Consider the following 13,962-nt stretch of genomic DNA (forward strand, 5'->3'; position numbering starts at 1 on the left):
TTCCCCAGGGAAAAAATTAACATTACATAGTCCAAAATAGTTCCCAACAATGACACTGAGAGAGCGAACCACATCCTGTAAAAGAAAAACCTTGAAACACAACAGGGCTAAACTGTGTGCATCCTCTTCAGCTATGTAGTCCATAATTGGCTCATGAGGGTCACAGCTTGACTAACAGACCATAGAAGGCACTGACTGGGACATGGCATGCCTTCAAAAGGGTTTTCCTAATGGCCATCTGTTTACATCAGGTCTCAGAGGTGGTCCAAGGGAATCAACTGCTTGAACTCACCCCAAAATTCAGCCACTCACCTTCCTATCCCCAGCAGCACATGTGCTCTATTTCACACACAGCCCTTCTCAATTTGTACCCCCAGACTCTCTTCCTTCTGCAGTTCTGCCATCACTTTTTTTATACAGTGGCTTGACTGGGAGAATGCTGTGAGCAGAACATCTCTGCTTCTAACTTTCTCTCCACCAGCAACTTTACAAAAAGCAAAGGCAGTAGAGGGGCAGGCCCTCCCATCTCCATCCTCTTCACATGTGCTCTGCAGCCAGGCAACCTCAGCCAGCTCCCTGAGGCAACAGGTTCAACTGGCCTTACAGTTGGGCCAGCCCCGCTGGGTCCACTGCAGCTTTAAGAGCCAGAAGTAGCAGTAGCCAAAAGATACAGATACTATGACTTTAACATTTGAGAGGGACAAGGATATTCCAGACAAAGAAAATCATTCTGTGCTGCCTTTTTCACAAACACCAGGTGAAAGGATAACCCTAAAGGAACTCATGGGAAGCTGAATAGTACAAAGTTAGACCATTGGTCCATCTAGCTCAGTATTGTTGACAATGATTGGTATGTCTTTCCAGGGTTTCAGGCAGGAATTTTTCTCTGCCTTGCTTGGAGATGCCAGGAGTTGAACCAGTGGTGTGGCTACAGCATCTGGCACCCAGAGAACAAAAATTTTTAACACCTTAGTTTAACACCTCCTAGGAGCCAGATCTCTTTGCGAAAGTGCCTTTCTAAGGCCTCCAGGAGGCCTTCTGAGGTCCGGGAAGGCTGAGTGTGGCCTCCCATGCCTCAGAATGCCTCCTTGAGACCTTAGACTACTTTTTTTGGCCTCAGATTAGCATCACCTCAAGGCATGGTGCCTGGGACAATGTACCCCCCTGCCCCCAGGCCTCCTGCATGTAAAGTATGAGCTATAACACTATGGACCTGTTTAAATGTATGACTTCTCTACCACCATCACCCCAGTGTTTGGGAACTGAACCCAGGACCACTCACACAAAGTGAGAATCATGTCTCTCCAACAAGCCAGTTAAAGGTATGGCTACCCTATACCCCCGAGCAAGGTTTGTTCAGAATCTGAATCCAAGATCTCTTGCACTTGAAGTGAGAATCATAGCCCCTAGATGAACAAACCATCACTCTTAAGTGATAGAAAGATCCCCTGGGGAAGATGAGAAACAACACATGTGCAGTACTTAGTGGGATCCTAAATGACACATGCCTTTTCTCTTAATACCTGCTATCTTCATCCTTGGCCCAGTTTGGACCAATTGGCTATGCAGCCCATCAAGACAAAAACAACTGATGCTTTCACGCCTCACAGTACCAGCAACATGTAGTCTATTTCTGGGCTGATTTGTGATGCATGAAAGCTGTTCTTCAATCAGCACATAACAGTGTGATTGCCCACACTCAAATCTTCATTTGTCCCAACTGTATTTATCACAAAGAATTCAAAGAATGTGCTCTGACAATGTTTATGATTCAGGAATGTTACTGAGGCACAATGGCCATTGACCACAAGGGGGCAGGCTTCCACATATATTAGAACTGGCTGTATTGTAGTGAGTCAACCAAGATGACCCCATGGGAAGCATATTTGCAAGGGTATCAAATGAAAGACTGCTTACATGGAGACTAGACCGAATGGTGCCGACCCATTTAGAGCGCACTTTATGAATTAAGCCTTGTCCCTGTGGCTCAGAGGTACAATAATTGCACAAGTTGCTCAATTTCTGACAGTCTGGAAAAGATCTCCTCGGCTCCTAACATTGCTGAAGGTGTGCACATTTATTTGGCATCCAAAACACAGTCAAGTCAGCTATTATCTCAGTAAACACACTGATGCTCTGCACATAGTATTTAATGTCAGAAAATACTCCCTCCATACCATTTTTGGTTGGAAAGGGGCTGGCTGGAAGGGTCATCAGATAGCCATGCCAACAAACTTGACATGGCTAATTCTCCCTCCTATCCCTTCTCTTCCCCATCCACAAATGAGGGCTTGTCCAAGAACAATCACCTGATTTCATAATTTTCAAGGAGCAATTCCTTTATTTTCCATTGTCACAAAATTGACCCAGAACAGCTTTCGATTTTACAAGGCAAGAGGGGGCTCTTGGGCTGATCTCCCAGTGTCTGGAAGTAGCTCTTATGTGAGTGAGGACTATCTGGAAGAAAGAAATAATTTGAGTGCACCTGTTGTTACGTGAAAAGCCCCCTTTTTCCTTAATTGTGATTTTATATCTGGTTATGTTAGTAAAACATCATGCAGGCCACCCTCCTCACAGCACACTTTTCCAAAAAACCCTGGTCAAGCTACAAGCTCATGGATTACACAGCCTCCCCTTCCATGTGAATTGTTTTAATCCAATCACTGTTTATGCAAACACATTAAACTTCTCACATAGGACAAATTCAGGTAAAGTCACAAGCTCATGGTGACAACATCCACCCCCCACCCCGGTCAAGGAGTCTGGCATAGTAAATCATTGTTTAAATGTCTCTATTCTTTGTATTGTTTAACTCAATCACTGCTTAAGTACTGCATGCAGATTTGAACGGCTTCCTGGTTTACTGCATGTTGTAAGTCTCTCCCCCAGGAAGCCAGCCATTGCTGATAACTGACTTCCTGATCATTCATTGTTTTACATACTCCAAGTTCCCCACTGTGTGTAGTAAGCAAGCACATTCAGGTCAGCAAAAAAAAAACCCTTTTTAAGAGAGGGCTTTGCTACATGCTTGCTCTCTCTGACTCTTCCCCCCAAGGCAGAAGGTCCTCCTCCCAGGACTCTTCCCCCCCCCCCATCCAACTGCTTTACAAGAAAGGTAACTATATCGCGTCTGGAACTCTTTCCCTTCTCTCCCCCCTTTTCCTCCCCTTCTTTCCCCATCTTTAGTTAGCAACTGGGATTGGCAGATCAGGGATCCCTAAAATCCTTCCCTACAATCTTTCCCTTCTTCTAATCTTCTCGGATGCACCAAATACTTTTCACATGCAACCACCATAAGCTAGATGCACTAGTTGCAAGTACTAGAAATATATACTTATCATTTTTCCATGTGCATTATGTTTACCTGTGTGCTTTTGTAATAAAAATATAATCTTTTATTGAAAGTTATCTTTCTCTCAGTCTCCTCATTAACCTAAAGGGAATTTCTCTGCATTACGCCGTCTTGTTATCCAGCCTGTGATCCTGAAGTTCCAAAAAGGGTAGTATACTAATTCCCCTAACAAAACAGCCCTTTTGGTAACACTGTAGCATATCCATTTGGCTTTCAAACATGCTTAGGTGCTAATATTATTCAGATAAATATTAGCCTTTATGTATGAAAGTGGTAAATTTTGCACATTCCTCACCACTTTTAGCTTTGTATGCTAAATTACATGTACTTCTTCCCTATCCAATTAAATAGACACTTGATAGAAGGAAGCAATTCTAGCATGCCACAGCAAGTATTAGTGTAGAACTGCAGTGGTGGCATAAAAAAATATAGGGACAAAGAGGGCTAAGTGCATTTCAATGGTGCAAGCTGGGCCCCATGTGTTAGATTTTGGAAAGAAAAATGACATATGCCACATTAATGTCCCCACTCTAAAACATATTTCTCTGAACTAAGTCTTATTGATTTTGGTGGAGTTAAATGTTCTCTTCCACATCCTCAGTTCCATTACTGACAGATGGAAGTGAGCCAATGGGGAACTGTTCTTTATATATTGATTGATTGATGATAATAAGGAAAAGCAATCTAAATACATGAAAAGTGCTTCCCTTTAAGTCATAACAAGGAGCCAACAATGGGGGAGAAAAGAGGGTCATTTATTTTTCTGTGGGGGACATTCTCACCTCACCTCTCCCCCCCCCCACCAGTGCTTTTATGTAGGCCTATATTTTTTCACTACAAAGAACAATTACTCATTCCTCAGTAAACATTTGTTGGAGTCACATACAGAAGACGTATAAACGGTTCTTAGCTAAAATTACTAGGTCCGTGTATCTCCCTGCTTAGATTATAGCCATGTTCATGTATGAGGGTATGCCATCATTCTACAAAAGCAAAGAAAAAGAAAATGATGTGGTATTGGGGACATACAACAATTCAGCATCCGCAAAATCTCAGTGTTCTCTTTTTAAACAATGTACCTTTCTAGAGCATTCTTATGCAGAGCCTTTAGAACTGGGTTTCCCAACCCGTGGTCCGCAGAGCCTTCGCAGGCGGTCCACGACCTCTCTGGTGAAAAAAGAAAAAAAATGCCCTTCCAGGAAGAAAAAAAACCTCTGCAGTGCCAGCAGACAATCAGAGCAGCTCAGAGCCAATCAGAGCATAGCCTTTCTCCTTCTCCTGCCTCCCCCCTCCACCTCCCTTCCCTCCTTGTCTGTTAGTGCCCAGACAAGTGAAAAAATGAAGCACAGGCGCCGTGTAAGGTGTGCGCGTTTGTGCAGCCTCCTGGCTCAGCTGCATGCAGAGGAGAGGTGCCCTGCCGCTGCTGCCTCCATCCCTTGACCCTGTGCCTTGAAGTGAGCCCTCACAGCCTGGTTTTTCAGGAGTCAAATCAGGACTGCAGCCAGCCTGGAAAGTCTCTTGGGTAGGCAGGTGGGGGGGGGCCGCCAACACCACTGCTGGAGGAGGAGGAGGTAGGGGGCCTGAGGAGGGGAGGAATGGAAGTAATAAGGAGGAGGAGGAGCAGGAGCAGGCTCAGGCTCGAAAAGGTATTGCTGGCTGGCTGGGGGGGTTTCCCTGAGAGTAGGTTTCTCTGGATGTGATTTCCCTGGGAGTCCGGACTCCAGCTGGCCAGGGAACACAGGGGCAGTGTTGCAGCAGGAGAGGGGAGAAACAGTATGCTCAACCCCCAGCCCTGGTACCCCCTCCCCAGTTGGCAGGATTGGGCCTCCTGGATGTGCTCTTCTAACACCCAGGGGTGGAGCAAGGGATCCAGACAACCAGGTTTTGGCACCCCTTTTGGAGAGGGAAACAGGCAGCACCTCTGCTGTCTTACTGCAAGCTGCCCACCTGGGGAGAAGCAATCCCAGAAGCTGCAGAACAGGCCCCACCGTAGCCAAGTACAGCAGGTGCAACTCCTGACTCTTCCTCCTCAGAGAGCAGCAGCAGCTTTGTCCATGGGGAGCCCTCCCCCACCCCACACTTGGCCAGTTCCCCTATCTCCTCAGATTGCAATCCTATGCATGCTTACCTTGGAGTAAGCCCCATTGACTATAAAGGGACTTACTTCTGAGTAGACATGCCTAGAATGGGACTGTTAGTCACACTGTGGCTGTGATTAACTTCTCCAGAAATTTCTCCAATCCCCTTTTAAAGGCATCTGGTCTAGACACCATTGTCACATCCTGGGGCAAGGAGTTCCACAGACTAATGGCAGAGTAGGCAGCTGATGTTTTGTGGCTGCAGCTTACCTATAGGCTTGCTCACACTCTCTTAGCTCCAACCAAAGTAGTCCACAGCTAGAGCATGACAGCAATTAGAACAGGAAGTGAAAAGAGGCTTCCCCCCCCCCCCCTAAAAACCTTGCAGTGCACACCAAAAGGACTTTTCTTCCTGAGACATGCAGCAGCCATTCTGAGATGTCTCTCTGAGCTGGTTCTTCCTTCACATGTCTCTTCTCCTTCAGGACCCACCTGCCTAAATTGTGTTGAACACTTTCCTAAGGACTCTGGACTCACAAGTGGGGGGGGGGGAGCAGGGCCAGGGCTGTGTAACAAAAGGAACTGTGGAGGGATGTGTGTGCTTTTTGTTGGCTCATTTAACTACCTTGCATGACCTGTCTATAATCCCCTTGTGCGTACCCTCTCCCTTTTTGAGGTGTTTTTCCACACTTAAAAGAGGCAAGGGCTGTGCGTAATGTGGTCTGGTGTGGGGGAAAAGAGACTGGATTGAATTGGGTGGGTGTGAAAACCTCTGAGTTGGGGGGGAATTATTATGTGTTCCATGTATTCCATGTAAACCCAAGACTTTCACAGCTAGTGAAGCAAATGCAAGCACAACCACCACATTAATTATTAAATAATCTTCTTATGTATTACAAATTTAATTGTAATTTTTGTGTGCGAGGGTGGGAGGGTTGCACGTGGTCCCCACCGTCTCAAAATTTTGCCGTAGTGGTCCCTGAGCTCCTAAAGGTTGGGAACCACTGCTTTAGAACATACAAAATCACCATAACAATGCAACCCAATGCAACACTGCGCCTACACGTTTACTCAGGAGCAAAATTACTATGTTCAATGGGGTTTATTCCAGGTGAATGAGCATAGGATTACATCCTAAGAGCCCAATCCTATTCAGTGCTGGTGCAGTGGGGCCACACGGCCTACACTGTATCCAGCGCTGAATTTGGGCAGGCTGGAGGTCTCCTCAGGATAAGATAACATTTGTTCCCTTATCCCATGATGAGTCACAGCCTGCCCATTGGGGCTACTTGGATCTGTGCCAGTTAAATGGCTGGCACAAGTCTGAGCAGCATCGTGTAGGGCTTTCAGGGTTGGGATAAGGGCTGGGATACAGCAGAGTCCTGCTCTGCTGTTCACACCCCCTCCCGTGCGTGAACCGCCCCCTCCCCCCTGCATCCTGACACATCCCCTCCCCTGCCCTATACCACCCTCCTGCCACCCTCTCCCTGCCCCTCCACCATCTGGCATAGTACCTACCTGCTCCAAGCTGTCGGGCTGGATACAGCACTGGCAGGACAGCACAGACCTTCCCACCAGCGCTGCCTACTTGCAAATGGGCTGCCAAAGTTAGGATTGGGCTGTAAATCACTGTTTCCTCTTGCATCCAACAGCTAGACTCAATGCTTCTTCTAGGGACCTTTCAGATGAGTTTTAGTACAATGGACACACTGTCTGGTCATGCAGATATTATGACATGTTCATCTTTATATTGCTCGCGAGTACTTCCTTGGGCTCCACTGGACACATTTTATACCTGAGATAATCCATTAATAAATCATGGTGTGGTACAGTTGTGCACTGACTACTGTCTGAGTGGTAGAATGTGCTTCAGAACTGGCTTTTCCAGTTGTCTGATGGGAGTGGTTTTGATGTCGTCATAAATTTTTACAGTTGCCAAAGTGGTCCTGAGCAGGAAAACAACCCAAGCATAAATAAAATTCAAGGCATATTAGGCTACTATGGAAAACGTGCTTGATTAATTTCACATGCTAACAGAGTATTCAAGGCAATACAAAATTGGTGTAATGCATGGAATGACAACATATCAACATGTCACCTACAGTCTTTAAAAAAAACTGCCAAGATAAAGCCTAAATATGCAAACAGAAACAGGAAGTGGCTGGCTGGATAAGGATAGCAAAATCATGGAGGTCACACACATAAGGGTACGCTAGGCACATCTGTGTAGACGCATATAAATTCATTTTAAAAGATGAATGGAGAGGAGGGGAGCAGGGCAGCTATAAGTGCATGTTCATGTTGTGCCCCCTTACGTGGATATGTATAGCACTAGGACAGCACACAGAAACGAGGAAGATGTGGGACCTCCTAGACCTTATCGCACACAGGCAACAAACAGCAGTACTACAAACACCCCACCTGGAAGGGTCCCTAGTCTTTCCCTGTTTGCTTGTCTTGTACATCTGTATGAATGCATCAGTATGAACAGGAAGCCAGCAAAGATCACCAGGATTTAGCCTGCTCAATTTTAAGCAGTGATATTGATGCAAATTGGTTTCATGAAACTGATGGAAAACTACAGGACACTATGCTTTTTTTTTTTTTTTAAAAAAAAGGGCCTTACTTCCTCATCTCTCACACTGTGAGACTTGGACATACTGTTTCTACAAAAGTATCAGATTCTTCACATGATTCCCAATTTTCGTGAAAAGAGACATGCACCGGGCTTAAAAAACAAAAACAAAACGGGATTGAGATTACAGTTACAAAAATTCAGCAACATTAAAATCTGCAAATCCTTAATGGAAGGAATCGACTTTGCAAGAGGATCTAGTCACGTGCTGTCAAAAAACAGTTTTCAGCCTTTAACCATGAATTATGACACTGGAATTGGTTCAGTTTAGCAAATGTAAAAATCTACCTGAGGTAACTACATTGCTTAGAGCTTCATACTAATAAAAAAAATGCTGGAGTTTGCAAAATTTCAACTTATTGTCATTAACTGGAGTATAAAAATGAAAGAAGTATGCATCTTCTATTGTATGGGGTTCAAGCTATGGGTCTGGGTGAAAGGGCAATGAGCTAAAAAGTCTGCACATGTCCAGCTCAGCTTTCTAACCTTTTAGCAGATACTGTCCATGTGAACTATGAGTGGGGATGGTCCAATTGGATCTGCCACCTGTTGCCAGCCTGACCCACTGCTGCCATCACCACTTCCCTCCAAAAAAACAAAACAAAAAAACCTCAGAAAAAAAGCAAACAGAAATCTAACCCCTTCCATCACCTGTTCCTGCATGATCCTTTTCAACAAACCAGGAAGTATGGGCCATGCTGGGAATTCCCAGTGAGCCTACACATTATTTAAAGAGACTGAAAGGAGTGAGGTAAAGTGGCTACTTCTCTATGCACCTCACATGGTCCCTTTAAATTTAAAGGATATGCTGCTCTCTAAAATTAAAGGGACTGCACAAGGAAGGAGTGAGATGAGTGAAACAGATTGCCACTGCCAAGCACAGGCAGTAGAAATACATTTCCCTACCCACTCACCTCACTCCTTCTTCTACAATGCAGCTCCATCTGCGGAGGCAGTGGCAGACTTGTGGTGGAAGAGCAGCCCTCGTCTGCCACTCCTTATGTGTTCCTGGCCTAAAGGATATAGATCACACTCTCCTCCATCCCTTCTGCCCCCAGGGTTCAAGCAGCAGGAAGGCCTGAAATGATACCATTCGGGACCTGAATGTTCTATGCATGCAGATTGCATCCACAGTCTTGCAGCATCATGAGGGCATTAGTATGGGCATACGCCTATACTGCCTGAATACCCCCAAATGCTGCCTCCATACACACTCACCTACCCATGGATGAGGGAAAAGGGCACGAAGGCAGATGAGCAGGTACCCCCATACTCCTTTCCTCTTCTTTACAAAGAATGTGGTATGCAGTCTCCCTGCTTCACACCACCATAAATGAATGGGAGTAGGTAATGCTGCCTTCCCAGCATTTCCTGCTCCTGTTCACTGCAAACAAAAGTGGTGTGGAGCAGGGAAGTGCATATCCCTGTCTTCATAAGCACAGGGAAAGAGAGGAAAGGAAAGGGGTGGGCTCCAGATCACCTCTCCCTGTCCCTTTGGTGCTCTTATAAACATCAAGTAGTCGTAGAGAGGCTATCTGGAGCTGTGGTGGGTTTTTTTTTCCTTCTCATTTTCCCTCCAGCAGCACTGGAAGGAGAAAGGGGCTCTCACGATCCTCTTCCAAGTTGCTCCCAGCAAGTCAGAAGAAGATTGGAGCACCCACTGCGGTGGCAGGCTGGAGAGGGCAGAGAACAGATAGGCTGAGAGTTCATCCATTTGTGTCCCTCCATGCAACCATTTCAGGTTGCCTCATGGCAAAGCCAACCCTGGCTGTAATTCCCCTAAGCAGTGCAATCCTCAATGGTTCCAAAGATCCACAGAAGCATCTCCAGTTTGCTGTGACTCTTGCGGAGCAGGTCAGGTCCTCCACTTCATCTCCAGAAGATGTGGAGAGGGTAATGCAGCAGTTGCCATCCAAAACAGAGTTGACAGCTCGTGGAGAGGCCTCTAGGTCCTGCTACATCCTGTTAAAGTGATCAGAGCATGTTGGACATCTGCAAGTAGAACTCGTGAACTCTGGCCTGTTTCAGATGCAGGTTGTCCAGGATGTCCCCTGAATAGTGCAGTGGCTTTGCCCCAATTAGACCCAAAATCATCTGAGCTTTCCTGGAATTTAGTAGCAACTTTAATTTCAAGACTTCAGTTAAGCACTCAAAGAAATTGACATAATTTTTAATATTAACCATGATTCCTGATCACCCAGTAAGTAAAACAAATGGGACTGGATGAAAGGCTTTCAGCAGCAACTCCCTGTTCAGCTGAGATGCAGTGTGGTTTCTCTTGCTGCCAAGTCTTACTTAATTGTTGGATTCTAATCTGCTGCCTGCCCCATAAAGGACAATCTGCTAGAAATTCACAAGTAATGTCCTGTGTTTAATTACATTGAAAACAGTTCCCTGTCACTCTAAAGCAGGGGTGTCCAAGCATTTTGGCATGAGGGCCACATCATCTCTCTGACACTGTGTCGGGGGGGGGGGGGGGCCTGGAAAAGAATTAATTTACATTTCAAATTTGAATAAATTTACATAAATGAATATATTAGAGATGGAACGTATATGAATGAATGAAGGTCTTGCAATAGCTCAAGGCCTATAAAAGGCCTTACAGAAAGCAAGGCCAGCCTTTCCTTTGCTGCTACTGCTGCATCACAGATGTGAAACAGCAAGCAGCGGAGGCAGCCCTCATCCCACAGCTCAGGTGGAAGGTTGAACAGTCATCCTCATGCTGAAAGCAGTTGCGTTGGGCCAGCACGGGCTCCAGCAAGTCTCTGGAAGGCCATAGGCTCATTGGAGACTGGGGGCTCCCTGCGGACCTGACTGGGAGCCCCCGAGGGCTGCAAGTGGCCCCCGGGTTGGGGTTTGGGCACCCCTCCTCTAGAGGCCCCCTCCCCCTTTTTTTTAAAGTTATAGGCATTTTTCTTTTTTAAACCAAAGGCATTTCTGATTCCAATGTACAACTTGTGCATTAAAATGAGGGCTCCATTATTTATAGTTAACTATTCTCTGCAGCTGAATGCACCTCCAGTTGTCCCTGTTTACCAAGGACAGCCCTCCTTTTTGATATAGCAGTATGTCCCTGGTAAACCAATGTTCCTAGGTTGCCTTTGGGAGGGGGTGCCTTTTCACAACCTTGTTTGTGTGCACATACACCATCATCATCATCATCATAACAACAGTATTTATATACCGCTTTTCAAAGTGGTTTACAGAGAAAAATCAAATATTTAATGGCTCCCTGTCCCAAAAGGGCTCACAATCTAAAAAGATGTAAAAGAAAACCGCAGACTGCCATGAGAAAAGACACTGCTGGGGTGAGGTGGGCGGGTAACTCTCCCCCTGCTAAAAAGAGGAACACCCACTTGAAAAAGTGGCTCTTACCCAGTTAGCAAGGGTTCTAACATACACCAGAGTCCTTCTGTTTCAGCCCCTTGAATGGGACCTCTAGTAGGAGTTAAATCCCAGTGTGGGCAGGATGCATCTTCTTCACTCTAGGGCAGGGGTGCCCAAACCCCGGCCCCGGGGCCACATGCGGCCCTCGAGGCCTCTCAATGTGGCCCTCAGGGAGACCCCAGTCTCCAATGAGCCTCTGACCCTCCAGAGATTTGTTGGAGCCCGCACTGGCTCAATGCAACTGCTCTCAGCGTGAGGGCGACCGTTTAACCTCTCGCATGAGCTGTGGGATGAGGGCTTCCTCCACTGCTTGCTGTTTCACATCTATGATGCAATAGCAGCAGCAAAGGAAAGGCCAGCCTTGCTTTGTACAAGGCCTTTTATAGGCCTTGAGCTATTGCAAGACCTTCATTCATTCATATAAGTTCATCTTTATTATATTCATTTATGTATACTTATGTAAATGTCTTCAAATTTTAAATGTAAATTAATTCTATTTTCCCCAGTCCCCGACACAGTGTCAGAGAGATGATGTGGCCCTCCTGCCAAAAACTTTGGACACCCCTGTTCTAGAGGACATGAATGCAAATGGGCTCAAACAGCAAGTGTACTACTATGTCTCTTCTACCCCCCCCCCCCCATGTATGAAACTGCCATATACCGAGTCAGACCATTAGTTCACCTTGCTCAGCACTGTCTTCACTGAGTGGAGGAAGCTTTCCAGGATTGCAAACAGGGGGTCTTTCTAGCTCAGGGATGCTGTAGAATAATCAGAAGCTACCGGCTTAGGACATAAAAACCTACTGAAATAAACAGTCTTAGGCTGCAAGCCTACGAACACTTTTCTGGGAGTAAGCCCCACTGAACACATTGGGACTTACTTTTGAGTACATAGATCTAAAGCACTATTTACACATGTCCATGAGCTTGGGTATACCCAGTAGAGGCTTTGACTCCTTCCTGTTGTGTGGCAGATCCTCATGCCATATGGTGGTGTGAGAGTGGCCAAAGAGAGCATTAGCTGAGGGTCCATGCATCTAGGGGCCCACAGCTGACACCTCAAGCCTGCCTTATAGGCCAGTGGCCACGGTGCTGTCACTCCAGCCAGTGGCACTGCAAGGAGCCACTCCTGACCCTGAAGTTTTCTTTTCCCCTTTACCCCTGGCTGTGAAAAGCTCGCCAGCAGTGCCTTCACAATCAGCATAGCTTAAGCAGAAATCCACCTGTGCTGGAAATGTAGCATTCAGCATGGGGCTTTGCTCCACAGCCTACCACAACTGGTGCCAGCCATGCCTTACAACACTGTGATCTGTCACTCAAAAGAAAGACGGAAAATATTCTACAAGTTATGCCCAAGTATTCTTTGGATCCAAGTCATTGCATTGTTAAATACCAAAGCATTATGTTGAATCTCAGCTGGGATTCAGTCATTGCTTCCTAAGAATGTAATCTTTAATGTCCTTCTCACAAAGTAAATCCAACAGAACTCAGTGGGACTTGCATGGAGGAAAAAATGTTTTGGATCAGATGGCAAAACCCTGTAGCTTTGTTTACAGATTGCTGTATACTGTGTAACAAATGTTGAACAATGTCATGTGTATCTGAATATTTAAATGTTTATTAATTTTGATACAAGTATTTAAAAAATGCCACTATTTTCGGCACAGCATCAATAACTTAGCCACAATTTATGCTATGCAGTTGTATAGTATGACATGCATTACACTGCATTAGGCAATAGGGTAGATAAAAACACAAAATGCAAGATAACTAAAAGAGTTTTGACAATACAATAAAAAAACTATGAGTAGTATTGCAATCAGTACAAGAAACATTAAAAAATCAGCATAAACTTTTTTTGTTACATAGTGTTATACAGTCAGTTCTCGTTTTCTGCTAGGGTTAGGTTCCTGGAAAACCTAGTGGATACCGTATCAGCAGATACCAAATCATTGAGCCTAAGAGGAAAATGAGGTTAGGTTACAGGGAACCCTTTTCACCATACAGGCCCAAATCCTAACCAACTTTCCAGCTGGGACATAGCTGTGCCAATGGGGCATGTGCTGCATCCTGTAGTTAGGGGGCAGTCACAGGGGTCTCCTCAAGGAAAGGGAACGTTTGTTTCCATACCTGGAAGCTGCAATGCCCTTATGTCAGGGCTGGAAAGTGGATTAGGATTGTGCCCACAGTCTATGAACTTTATGAACCTGAATCTTAACTTGAAGTCTATGGGGCTGGGTCTATGAGGGCTCATCAGTATCTCCAACATCTGATGTTTCCCCCACAGTGCTGGATATCCCTTGCTGCATTGAAGGTTGTGGCAATGACTGTTTCTCCATGCTGGCTCTCTCCGGACTCCTTGAAGTTTGTTGGCCCAACAATGAAGCCTCAGAGTTCAGCAGTGGGGAGGGGTTGCTTCACCTGTCCTCTTTCTCCAGCTGTTTCTTGGCTTACCCCAGCCCCAGAGTAGGCCACTGTCTCTCATTCTCCTCCCACAACCTCTCTCACCC

This window comes from Tiliqua scincoides, chromosome 3, assembly GCF_035046505.1.
Source record: "Tiliqua scincoides isolate rTilSci1 chromosome 3, rTilSci1.hap2, whole genome shotgun sequence".
Lineage (NCBI taxonomy): Eukaryota > Metazoa > Chordata > Lepidosauria > Squamata > Scincidae > Tiliqua > Tiliqua scincoides.